This window comes from Felis catus, chromosome D4 (assembly GCF_018350175.1).
Source record: "Felis catus isolate Fca126 chromosome D4, F.catus_Fca126_mat1.0, whole genome shotgun sequence".
NCBI lineage: Eukaryota > Metazoa > Chordata > Mammalia > Carnivora > Felidae > Felis > Felis catus.
In genome coordinates, this window is record NC_058380.1 from 82,411,582 (window position 1) to 82,425,043 (window position 13,462).

The following is a 13,462-nucleotide window of genomic DNA, read 5'->3' on the forward strand; positions in this document are numbered from 1 at the left end:
CCTCATTTGCAGTTAGGTATGGAATATGACTTAGGAATGGCCAATGGAACATGCATAGAAGCAACATGGGCCACTCCCCAGCCTGACATTAATTAAAACAAAACAAAAAAAAAAGACTCCAGGCACTTGGGTGGCTCAGTTGGTTAAACATCCATGGTTAAACATGGCTCAGGTCATGATCTCATGGTTCATGAGTTCAAGCCCCGTGTTGGGCTCTGTGTTGACAGCTTGGAGCCTGGAGCCTGCTTCAGATTCTCTGTCTCCCTCTCTCTCTGCCCCTCTTCCACTCACACTCTGTCTCTCTCTCTCCCCAAAATAGGTAAGCATTAAAAAAATTTTTTAATTAAAAAAAACCTGTAAAAATCTGTAAAAATGTGCAATCTTCAGAATTCTTTCCCCATCCAGCTGAAAGCAGATGATTCTGAGGCCCTAGAGGAGGGCACAGCCACAAGTAAGGAACCTGGGTCCATGAGTCACCATCTAGAAGGCTCATTCATTAACCAGAACACCTGCCATGTGAGCAAGAAAGACAACTCCATTGTGCCACTGAGGTTGAGGGCCTATCTATTACAGCAGCTGGGGCTCACTAATACACTCGGAAAACGGTTGCTGAACAAGTTGTTCTCTGATCTTGGACAAAGGACGGTCCTGGGCCTCAGATTCCTCCACTAGGAGAAGACTAGACCTGGTAATGTCTAGGGACCCTTCCTTCTAAAGAAAGGGAAGATTTAAGCCACGCCCACGTATGCTCCTGCACTGGGAGCTGTTCCTGTAAGGACACCCTGGAATGCCTTTGAGATACTATTTCTCCCAAGCACCCAAAGGAGGACAGCATTCTGGAACCTTGTTTTTAACAGACGTCAGTGTAACAAAACACACGCTAATGACCAGTAAAATGTGCCGACCAACTCCAGTGACAAAATGTGTTTCTTTATATGTATTTTTATAGTTTACTGGATAATAAAAGGAATTGTATTTTAATCGGATGCTTTTTTAAATCAGGCGCGGGCCTCCACACGCCTCTCTGTGCACCGCCAGCACTGCAGGGAAAGAGGAAGAGGCAGTTTTTGTTCTTAGTGCCTTGTGATCCTGTGGGACTATGTGGCCGTCCTCGTCGCTGTTTTCTCCAGCATCTCCAAGGCTGGCAGGAGGGGGAGTGCGAGGGGAGGACAGGGAACAGCAGAAGTTGTTGTGGAGCTCCCTAGCAGGAGCTGGGGTCCTTCTCCCCTTTCTGATGGGGAGAACAGGCATGGGCTGGGACTTGGTCACGCGGGCCCCTGGACTGTCGTGAGGGCTCACACTGTGTGTGCCAGGCACTGCTCCGAATGCTTCACATACGCTAACTCATTTAAACCTCAAGATCACCTTTTGTGGGGGCGAGGGCTCATTTTACAGATAGGGAAACCGGGGCACGGAGAGGCTGAGAACTAGCCCAAGGTCACACAGCTGGTGTGCTCTCACCTGGCCTGGCTTTGGTTCCAGAACTGCCTCTCTCGGTGGGGAGAAAGATTTTGATCCTTATCCTCAAAGACACTGGCAGCAGAGGAGAGGAACAGCCTAGTAAACACAGACCCTAAAGCACGGGCTCTCACCGGGGCGGAGGGGGATTTTGCCCCCGAGGGGACATATGGCAATGTTCAGAGACATCTTCGAGTGTCGCAAGTGAGGAGGACGTGCTACCAGCATCTAGAGGGTAGAGGCCAGGGCTAAGACATCCTATAAGGCACAGGAGGGCCCCCCACCCCCAAAACAAAGAATTACCTGGCCAAAAAGATGTCAATAGTGCCAAAGCTGAGAGAAATCTGTGCTCAAGTCAGACAGGCCTGCAGCCTCTGCCATTTCCTAGCTGTGTGGCCCTGGGCAACTGACTTCCCCTCTCTGAGCCTTAACATCTTTGGAGAACACTGGGCATGGCAATGATGAGAGCAAGCCCTGACACATGGGGAGGGCTCAATAAATGCCTCACCTTCCGCTTCCCTGTGCTTCCCCCACCCCTCGCCCTGCCCCGGGCCCCGCCACACGTCTTGAGCAAGAAACAGAGCCCAGCCTTCCACAGCGAGTCTGGGAGAGTTATGAGTTTATATTCCCCTGCTCACTCCTGGCTGTGCCGACGTCCTCAGCTCCTCTAATTACTTATTTAAAGGCTATCGATTCCTTGGCTGCTGCCGGGCGGCCTCGCGGAATTGCAGGTCTCGCAAATAGCTGAAGCGCCCGGCAGCCACTGGGGCCTCGGCCTGACATAACCAGGCAGGGGGTTATTTTCGCCGGGGATGCTTGTGAAATATTCATGTGCTGATTTAAATACTGAGGATGTCAGAGCTAGAAAGGGCCAGAGAGATCACATCGGCAAAGCTTACCCTGATTCAGAAGAGAATGCGGCTGGATGTGGTTCGGAGGGAGCCGGGCAGAAGCGGAGACCCGTGCATGTAGGTTCAAGACAGATACAAGGCCCCGTGCGCAACGTGGGACCTTGGGCGGGTCGCTTGCCCATTCTGGGCCTTTCAACTGTAGTGAGAAAAAGGGGTTGGTGAGGCTGAACTGAGATGGGTATGTAAAAATAAACTCAGCACATAGTAGGCCTGTAAAATCTAATTGCATTTGAAGTCACCGAGCCTGTCTGAGCCTGAATTTCCTCTTCTAGATATTTCCTAGGGTTGTTAAAGCTATATGAGATCACACATGTGATCACCATTTATCAGGCCGGAGACAAAGTGATAGCTGATAAATTTTAAGTGTGTGTGACTAGCACATATTAGTGCCCAGGTGCTGTGCTAAGTCCCAGGTGCTGTGCTAATTGCTTAACAGGCAATAGTTCTCTGAATCTCCCAACAACCATGGTGAAAGTTGATTTATCGGAGTCCCGGTGGCCGATGTGCTGGTGAACTGACTGTCAGGGGCAGAGTGGGGATGGAAGGGGAGGCCGAGGAAATCCTGATTTGTAATGTTTGCCAATTTACGTGGTGTCAATACTCCCACCATGGCCCACTCTAAGCTAGCAACATGACGTCACCAAACAGAGTTGCAGTGAGATGTGCACACTGTTGGATCTCTGTTCACAGGTGAGGAAACTGAGGCTCAGAGAGGTTGAGTGATCTGCCCCAGAGAATTGGCTGAAACAGATCTATTCACCCCCTTAAATGTCAGCCCTCACCTGTCTCCCGGGTCAGAGCTGAATGGGGTCACCGAGGCGGACTTGGCCAAGGTCACATATCATGATGGGTCAGCACTAGAAATTTCTCCCAGGCCGGGGTTCTTCCCGTCAGGTACTGAGCCAGGCTGGGGGCCCCACGTGACCTCCCCTCCCACCCCGTAGCTTGGTCAGGAAGGTAACGGAACCACACTTTATGGAGCACCGGCTCTAGGCTGGACCCTGTGTTAGGCGATTGATCCCAGCCAACCTGTGCAGTAGGAATTCTGTCAGTTAACAGAGGACACCGACATGCACACAGCTGAAGTGACTTGCCCAAGGCCACAGAGCTGGGATGGTGGAGGACAGGGTTCAAACCCAAGTTCTCCAATGCCTGCAAAGCCCACGTCCCTTCCTCTCTCCCATCTGGCCAGGCCCTCACCCTGAACCACCGGCCTACCGACAGCCTGCTCCTCAGGGGGCCCGATGTGGAAACCTCACAGGCATTACAGACAGATTAGTTTAAAAACAAAAAAAGAAACACAGTTCTTTTCTCTGTGTCAGGGAGGTATATTGGAATCACCTAGGACTTTTAATAAATCAATCACCACGTCCCACATCAGACATTTGAATCAGGTCTTGGGAAGGAGGTGTGAGGCCCAGGTGGCTCTGGTGGTTAAATACTTTACGGGGAGTAAAGTCCCAGGGAGTCTGATGGGAAGCCTGTCCTGGGAGCCCCTGCCCTGTTTCTTTGTTGCCCTTTGTACCCCTCAGGACAGGCCGATGTGTTAGACCCTAAAGAAGGACCCCCGAGTGTTACTGTTCACACGGCCCTCGGAGGAGCCAAGAATGTGTTAGCACTGTGTCGTTTCTGGGGCCTGAGACGGACACACATCAGCTTCAGCCTCGTCCTGAATTAGTCCCTCTGCCACAGAACTGACCTCCAAGAGCAAGAGGCCCCAGACAGCCACAGAAAGCAACTTTCTCAGTCCCCTTCCTCGGTAGCCCCGTCCCACTCATTTTTACTTGCTACATATTTACCAAATGCCTAGTGGGGGCCAAATACTGGGCTGGGGGCTGGGGATACAACAGTGCGCAGGGACATGGTACCAGCCCTGAAATATCACACAGACCCGTGGATGCAACTAGATGAAGCAAACTCGCATTCACTACAATCCCGGGAAGAGCCTGGCTTGGTTCAAAAAAATGAGGTACGCTGCGGGAGGCAGAAGGCAAAATGTTGATGTCTTGCTCCTGAAAAGAGAGGAGAGGAAGAGAAGGCAGGGCAGGAGGGAGAGAGGCAGAAGCCAGCAGGTGGAGAAAGCCTGGGGTGAGCTCAGGGAGACGGCTCTGGAGCAGATTCCGGCAGACCCTCCTTTGCGACACCTACAGCAAAGGGTGCATTGCCTGTGCGTGGTTTGTATAAGGAGCTCAGAGGAGCTTCCACTCTGGGGCCAACATCATGCAGTCCAGGGACCATAAGGAGATGGGGCTGTGAAAAAAAAAGAAAAGGTTTCTGCAGAAACGGCAGGGGCAGAAGACTCTAGCTGGATGAAGAGGGCTCAGGGCCCCAGAGGTCATCTGGGTCACATGGTAAGGCAGGCTTTTTATCAAGGAATTGCCCAAATGTGAGGAGGCACAGGAAGAGGAATTGCATGGCCTTAGGAAGTACCCTGGGGTTCCCCACATGGTTTGGGGAGAGGCAGATCACAGTTACCATTGATGGAACAGTCCTTAGGTGCCATTTTGTGCCACACAAATACTCACCAGCTTTTTGCAAGGTAGCGACTATTATTCCACCCATTTTATAGCTGAGGAAATGGAAGGCTCAAGGAGTTGGTGTGACTTGCCTAAAGACACAAAGCTGTGTGTCACAGAGCCAGGATTTGAATCCAGGTCTTTAGGACTTGAAATGCCATGCTCATGACCCCGAAGCTGTAAAGGCTGCCTCACCTTCTATTTCTCCCTTATTGGAAAGCCCACAGGCCTATGGATAGCAGAAGGGACAGAATTTGCATGCACACCAGGCCACCCAAAGCCTGCAAGCAAATGTGCATTATCAGGGGCGCCTGGGTGGCTCAGTCGGTTAAGCACCCCACTTTAGCTCAGCTCATGATCTCATGGTTCATGAGCTCGAGCCCTGCCTTGGACTCTGTGCTGACAGCTCAGAACCTGGAGCCTACTTCAGATTCTGTGTCTCCCTCTCTCTCTGCCCCACCCCTGCTTGCACTCTGTCTCTGTCTCTCAAAAAATGAATAAACATTAAAAGAAAATTAAAAAAAAAAAAAAAGAGTATAATCAGTCTAAGTTACAGCTGAGGGACTCCCGGCTCAGAGTAAGGGGACTTGCCCAAGGTCGTAGGTGAGAAACTTGCAGGGCTGGGATTGGAACCCAAGAACCTGGGGCCTTTGCACCGCCCCCCCACATCTGTTTGAAGGCAGTGGCCTCCACCTGCCCCCAGCCCTTGAACCCCTGCTACTCTGTCAGCTCGGGGGTAGCAGGCAGTCTGGGCTGGGTCTCTAGAGCAGGCCCAAGTCTGGGCCTCAGAGCAAGGTCATCGGGCAGCCCAGGAGCTCACCACCTTCCCAGCCCACAGGGAAATCTTTAAATGGTGTCAGGTTCGTTGCCTTTGTGGTAGAAAAAAGAAAAAAGACAAGGCAGAAGTGCAAGGAAGATGGGGCCCAATTCCTGCTTAACTCATCCCGTTTGGCTGAGTCAGCAATGCAGCGAGGCCTCCCTGGCCTCAGAGGAGAAGGGCAGGAATCTGCAGATGCGCTGGAATTTCTCCGCCGCACCGGCTGGCATGGGTGGCGATGGTGCCGAGATCAGAGGGGAAATGGGCTGCTGTCGTGATTCTCTGGTTCTAGTTTCTTCCTCTACCCGCTCCCGCCCTGCTTCTTGCCCATGGCTTTGAAAGGCCACTCGTTTCAGACTTGCACTCGACAGTCTAGAAAGCCCTTACAAAGAGCCCTAAGGTCTCCAAAGTGATTTATGAATTTGAAGTGCCTTTCAGATTACAAAAAGCTAATCTGCAACAGCCTCCTTAATGCGGCAACGTTCACAAAACACTTTGCAAGTCACTGTGTGGAGTACAGTTTGCAACCTCGTTTGCAGCCAAAAAGTGCCCGCCTCTCAAGAGAGGACTTTACAGTTTGTAAATCCCAGTCGCACCCCTCGCCTCATTTGAACTGCGGGCCGCTCCCCTGTGAAGGCGAATAATAGTATCTATCACTTTCGAAGCACTTTACCTATGTTAACCCATTGCAGTGGCACGGCAATCGAATGATTGTTATCCCCATTGACAAAGAAGGAGTTCCAGAGGTACAGCGAGACAGTATCACAGGGCTGTAGGTAGCAGAGGCTGGGTTTGAGGCACTGACATTCGATGGGAGGAAGGCAGGTTTTGTGCCCATTTTTCAGATGAGGCAAATAGAGGCCCACTTCTGCCCTGTTCACCGTGTGACCTTGGACAGGACTGCGCACATCTCTTGGCCTCCCTCTTCCTTCTCTACAGAATCAAAGGGATAAGCGCTGCCCTGCTCTCTTCCTAGCTCTGAACAAATGTGAGATATGGAAGTGACCAAGGAGGAGGGCCAAGCCCGAGGATACACGGTAGCCTCATTCCCTGTGCCACGGCTATTTTTGGCAGGAGTCCACTGAGGCCTGGCTCTGTTTTGCACAGAAGGTCACCTGGAGGCCTTTCCTGAGACCTCCTGTCTCACGCACAGGAGGAGGGAGAGTGGGGTAGTTGGGGGAATGGGGCAGGGAACTTCCCCGGGGGCCTGACGCAGGGAAGGGAGCTGCAGAGAGGACAGCAGCCTCCCCTTGAGCACCTCTAGTGAAAGGCAGAGAAAAAAATCATGCAGTCCAACCCACAACCCATCGTACAGATGGGGAAACTGAGATCCAGAGAGGGGAGGGACTCACTTATGGTCATGCAAAGGCTTAGATGCAAAAGTGGGACTAGAATTTATTTCTAGGCTCTTCTCATGGCACATGCTGGGAATCTGGCTTTTGATCTAACAACGTCTCAGATCGTTTGTTCATGTATTCATTCATTCATTCATTCTTCCACTTACCCAGTCGGTCAGCCAGTCATTCAACAAACATTTCCTGAGTATGTGTTACATGCCAGACCCTAGAGATAATTGTGGTGAATACAGTCATGGTCCTGGCTCTTGTCAGGGCATCGTCTAGAGCAGTGCTTCCCAGTGGCCAGTGCAGTAGCCGCATGTAGCCGTTGAGAACTTGAAATGTGTCTACTCCAACCTGAGATGTGTTGTAAGTATATAACACATGCTGGATTTTGAACACTTAGTAAGAAAAAAAAGTTTAAAAAAAATCTCAACAATTTAAAAAAGCTGGATTGCATGAAATGACATTGGAGTCTACTGGGTTAAATAGAACATTAAAATTTGGGGCCCCTGGGTGGCTCAGTCGGTGACACGTCCGACTTTGGCTCAGGTCATGATTTCACGGTTCATGAGTTCAAGTCCCATCACTGGGCTCACTGCTGTCAGCACAGAGCCTGCTTTGGCTCCTCTGTCCCCCTCCGTCCTTGCCCCTCCCCTGCTCGAACTCTCTCTCTCTCTCTCTCTCTCAAAAATAAACACTAAAAAAATAAAATATTAAAATTAACTTCAGCTTTTTTTTTTTTTAAGTGGCTACTAGAAAATGCAAAGTAAAAATGCCGTAGGTGGGGCATTGTATGGGGGAGCGCCGGTCCGTTGGGAAGGTCTGAAGACGAACAGGGAACCTGCTGGCGGCCTTACCTTTGCCCCCACGCTGGCCAGAGGTGCAGACAGGTTCAGACCGCGTGTGGAAGGCTGGTCCGGACACAGTGAGGGTCCGAGAGACGGGGCCAACTTACTCCCAAGACTTCTCAGTGGGTATCCAGTGGCCTCTGCAGGGGCCCCGGGAGCCCCCTTGCCTCTCTTCCTCCTCCATTTCCTTTCCTGCTCACCCCGGAGCCCAGAGGCCAGCTCCCTTCCATGTCTGTCTCACGCCACCCCAGACTGTCTCTGACAGACCGAAGGCCACTTCACCTGGTGCAGTCATTGCCCGGCCCCGCCCGTGCATCAGAGAGGGGCATTTATGTGACATGGCACCTCCTGAGGGGCCGAGCACTTGGGGGCACCCGCCCTGCGGCCGCGCTGCCTGCAGCTTGCCCCGTCTCCGCCCTCACCGGCTGTGGCCGCCACCCCTAACGACCCACCGGGTCACAATGGGGCTTCACAAATCGCAGGGAAAGCACGGGAGGGCCTCAGCTGTGGTGGGACGTCGGGGGGAGGTGGCACTTGAGCTGAAGCCCCTAGGTAGAGGGACAGCATGCCTGGCAAAGGGAACGGGAGGTACGGAGGCACAGATCTCTGTGGCACAGAGAGCAGGACGTGGCGGGAGGTGGGCTCCAGAGATGGTCAGAGGCCAGAGCACAGGATCTTAAGGGCCTCACTGAGTTTGGTGTTTATCTAGAGGGCACTGGGGAGCCATGGAAGGCATGGGAGCAGGGGAGTGCCTGGAAGCCTAAAGCTCTCTCTGGCCCCGGACGGGGAGTGAGCGAAGCAGAGCCTGAAGCCCGCTTGCTGTTCCTTGGACGGCTGGGGCTGGCCCGTGGCAGGGCTTGCGGGAATCCCAGCTCCACTGCCTCCTCGCTGTGTGACCTTGACCAGACGACCTCCCTCTCTGAATTTGAGTTTCCTCACCTGTAAACTGGGGACGACAGTAGTGATTCTCTGAGGGGGTTTTGGGGTTTGGAGGAAGAATCAGAGACGTGCTACTCGTGAAGCTTTTGGCACAAAGTGGGGCCACAAGCGGCCGTCCCCTTTCCTTTCCCTTCCGAGTTCCCACCCCACCTGTCGAACCCCGTGCCCCCACTCCTCAGGCAGCAGGAAGCAGGATCCGCGGAATGGTGCTGCACCGTCAGAGTATTTATAGCTGTGTTCTGTCAGCACGTTGTTGTTCAGTTACACATATATTTTTACATTCTCCTCCGTCACACATGGCTTCTCGGTGTGGTTGAGAAGCGGGGGGGTGGGTGGATGCAGAGGGTGGCAGGGGTGGGAGGTGGAGACAGATGGCCCAGGACAGCACCTAGGGACCTGAGGACCCAGCCTGGGTCATTTCTCTCCCAGCTCAGAAACCATCAGTGGCTCCCCACTGCCCTCTGCACAAAGTCCAGACTCCCTCACGGGGCCGGGAGGGGCCCCTCAGGACTCCACGGTGGCATTGTCTTGCCACTTGCTCTCGGCTCCACCCGTCTGAGCAGGGGAAAGGGAGGTGGACTTCACTGCCACTCGGCTCACCAGCTGTGTGACCCAGAGCAAGTCTCTTTACCTTTCTGAGCCGGGGGCACAGCTTCCAAACTCTGGAGCTGCAGTAAGGACTAAACGTAAATGTGCCTGGCCATGGGCAAATAGTCACTGCTACTGGGTGGGCTCCCGTCTCTGGCCTCAGGGCCTTAGAAAGGATGTTTGCTTCCTCTGCCATCCCCACTGAGGGAGGTCCCACAGGCCCACCTCCTCAGGGAGCCCTCGAGGACTCCACTCCCACGCAGGGCACGCTATCCTCTCTTGGAGGGGGCTGTTGACAGGTCTTCGCCCCAGATCTTTCTCCTCTAGAAGTGGCCGGCATACTCCTGGCGTGAAGGCTTGCCTGGCCCCGCTCTGTTCCCACACTGTCTCCCCGACGAGTGGGCACCGTGTCCCCATTCTACAGACGAGGAAATGGATTCAGGAAGGGAAGTGACTCATACAAGATCTCCAGCCCAGGGCTTTGAACTCAGGGCCCCAGGTCACTGCTCTGGGCAGCTATGAACCCAGCGCCAGATGGACAGTCTGCAGAATAAATGGAAGCAGCCCTTCCCTCGGGGAGGTCTTGGGGCATTTCTCTCAGCCTTGGAGCCCAGCCAGGCCCACCTCTCTGGCCCTGGCCTTCGTGCCCCCAGCCTGAGAGCCCAGGGTCCCCATTGCCATGGGGGCCTTGGGGCTGGCTGCTTGTGCCCCAGCTCTGGCCAGTCAAAGGGGGAGGGGCCGGGGTGAGGGCATTGTTGCTAGGCAACAGCCTGGAAAGACCCCAGGCCATCCTGGGAGCAGAAAAAGCCCTTTTCCTGGGAGCCAGAGGTGGGACAGGTGTAATGGCCTTCACCTCTCCTGCACACCACTGAGACCTACATCTCACCTTGGCTCCCTCTGTCCCTCCTTGAACTCCTTACTTACTTATTTACCTTTGCTCTTATCCATTCACTGGTCGTTACTCACGCTTATCAACGAGTTTGCTGATTTATTTACCTGCTGCTTAGTGAATCACGGCCTTACCCCCTACTAGCCGAGTCTCAGTTTCCCCACCTGTGAAATGGGGCTAATAATCGTATCAACCTCGTAGGGCTGTGCTGATGTGGCACATGGTGAACACTTAGGATGGTTATTTATTCACGATATTTTCTAAGCACCAGTTGTGGGTGCAGTGTCGTGCGGTGACAGAGGTAAATAAACTCTGTTTAGTGGGAGGGCCAGACAAGACCACAGTGGGGTGAGCATGGGCGCTGCCCATCATATATCCGGATTTCCTCCCACTGTTTGCTGAGCACACTAGGGGAGTTGTTAAGAATATGGGCTGGGATTTGAAAAAAAAAAAAAAAGATCACGGGCTGGGATTGAATCCTGACCCTTTACTTGCTAACTCTGTGCTCTTGGGTGACACAGTTAACCTCCCCTGGCTTTGGTTTTGCTGTCTGTAAAATGGGGTCCAGCTGTAAAAATCTTACTGGATCTGGTGAGGACGAAGTGGGGGTCACACATGACCTTCTTGGGGCACACAGCTTTCCACAGTAATCACTACTACTGGTATAGGGTGGGGACCAAGCCCCCAGGGTGCTAATGAAACCCCTGAGGACCACAGCTCAGTTTCTCCTCCCTTTTCTCTCCTTGCTCTACCTTCCTGAGTCTGTCTACTATCCCCACCTCCACACGTATGCTCATGCTGTTCCCTTCTCCTGAAATAACTTCTCTTGTGTTTCCTAAAACTCTGATACAGTTCTTGGAGGCTTCAGGCTCCAGCTGGGAAGGCTCACAAATGAAATCTGGAGGGAGATTTTCAAAAGACCCCCAACCCTCACTTACCTCCCGACTTACCTCCTGCTGCAGCCAAGGAACCCCCATCTGAAGGTGGGCTGGCTGCAGCCTCACCGGGCCAGTTGGCTCCACTGGGGCATTATTCACCCTTTTCTCACAGCTTCTGTCCCCTGAGGCCAAGCCCATGGGGCTGTCTCAGCAGGTTTCCCGCCCACTAGTTCCCTGGGGCCCAGAGAACACTCCCAAGAGAGACGTCCTTGTTACATCCACTCACGACATCCTGAGCTGCTCTTCCCAGCACTTAGCACGGTGGTGATGCATCCGGGCTCCGTGGGCTGTTTGTTTAACATGTGGCTCCCCTGCCAGCCTGTACACTCCACGAGGGCGGGCTGTGCCCGCTCCGTCCCAAGCACCCAGGCCAGACCTGGTCCACAGAGAACGCTCACTGCACAGTTGCGGATGGAAGAATGCACAGAAGCGTGGGTGGATGGATATGTGCATGGCTGTAGGAATCAAATAATGGGAACTGGAGGGCCCTGAGAACGGCGGGCTGCCTGAAGCTGGGGCCAGGTCACCTTACACGGGCCCGCGGACTGCCCACCACTCTTTTCCTGACTCCTCTGCAGCCCTGGGCACTTGCAGGGACTTGGTGAACAGCTTGTTCAGATGACCCATGGGGCCTAGAAGCCCCTTCTGGATCTTGCTTTGGGAGACCAGTCTCTGCTTGAGCCTAGATCCCACAGAAGCACAGAATGGTCCAGGGTTCGAATGCTGACTCTGCCATGTCTGAGGCACAAGGCAAGTCATTTCAGCTCTCTGAGCCTCAGCTTCCTCATCTGTAAAGTGGGTCATAATGGAACCTCATGAGGCTGTTCTGAGGAGGCAGTAAGACCACCATGTAGACCCCATGGCACGGTGCCCAGGACACACACTCCTTGCTCGAGAAATGGCAGCTATTAGGATCATTCTTACCATTCTCAGTTCAGATTTGGTTTTTCCATAAAGAAGATCCTGTTCAGTTGTCTCTGAAAAAGCCCTCTCTGAGAAGTGAGATTCTGTGACCCCCCACCTCCTGGCTGACTGGGCTGTCGGTTCATCTTCTCCAGGGAGGTCTGCTCTGGTCCTGTTCTCAGTCTACGCCAGGCTCCAATCTCCTTCAACCTTCCATTTATTATCCCTTACTTCTGCCTTCGGCAATCCTCTGCTTCCCATGGGATACCTGGGCTCAGTGTGGGACGAGAAGCGGAGCTCGGACTGGGGCAGAATGTAGGCTCGGCCCATAAGTGGTACTGAGTACTGGTGACCTGGACTGGGTCCCATTTGAGGCTGAGATTGGGCCCTGTCTGTGACAGGTACGTTACGCGGAGTTCCTAGAAACTCGCTGAGCTGGAGGGTTACACACAGGTTTGTCAGGGCATGCCCTGGGGAGATACCATGGAAGGAAGGAGGAAGGCAGGACTGGGCAGAGGGAGAGGCTGACCCACAATGAGGCTGCAGCCGAGGCCCCTGTGGAGACCCCTGGGGCTGGGACAGTCCTTCAGGTTGTCCCAATTGGGGCAAGAGAGCTGGGCCTTGGTACCTTCACATGGGTCAGGCACTGGTTCCTGCTGCCCTGGCAGCGGGGGTAACCCAGTGAGCCATCAGCAGTCGGTGTTCTGAGCAGCTGGGGTGGGTAATTGGCCCTGGAGCACCCAGTATCCCCTACAACCAGCCCCGGGCTCTGGCTCAGACCTGGCTTTCAGCCGGATACCGGGGATAGAAGATGAGACACAGGACACTGAGCATCCCCGCAGGACAGGACCTCTGTCCCCAGCTTCCAGCACAGGACCTGGCTGGGCAGCACAAGCCTCAGCCCACAAATGGAAGAAGAAGGGAACGTGTGAAGTGGGGTGGGCCGGTCAGCCTCTCCAGAGGCCCAGAGAGGGTAGGCCACCTAGCTGAGGTCACACAGCTGCTCAGGGCAGAGACAGGATGGGAACCCAGAACTGGCGGAGTCCAGAGCTTACGTTCTCTTAACAATGCCAGGCCGTGAGCTTATTAGAAAGCAAAGGCTGAGAATGGGAGGAGGAGAGTCCCTCCCCCTAGTTCCCTGAGCAGCCCCGGCACCCGCCAACACTCTGGCAGCCTCTGGCTGGCCCACCAGGACCCATGCCCAGGGGAGGGAGTAGCATCTTGCGGGCGGGGAGCCCTTCTTGGGTAATGAGGCCCAGCCGGCCGTTTGCAGGCCCTACAATGTGAATAATTCATTTGCAACCAAGTCTGGGAA

The 13,462-nt window shown here is 53.8% G+C and overlaps 1 long non-coding RNA gene across 3 annotated transcripts; it reads right to left on the reverse strand.

Annotated features, from left to right (window-relative positions):
• Nucleotides 1-309: 309 nt before the first annotated feature.
• On the reverse strand, nt 310-12,915 carry LOC111557623. 3 transcript variants are annotated; one of them, XR_002737847.2, is made up of 4 exons: nt 7,900-12,915; nt 4,261-4,619; nt 2,358-2,505; nt 310-1,686 (listed from the first exon to the last, which is right to left on the reverse strand). It is a non-coding gene; the product is annotated as an uncharacterized LOC111557623 (long non-coding RNA). The 3 variants fall into 3 exon arrangements; XR_006589175.1 differs by having other exon boundaries at nt 310-1,141; nt 1,462-1,686; nt 2,358-4,619; XR_006589174.1 differs by having other exon boundaries at nt 2,358-4,619.
• Between the last annotated feature and the right edge of the window lie 547 nt (nt 12,916-13,462).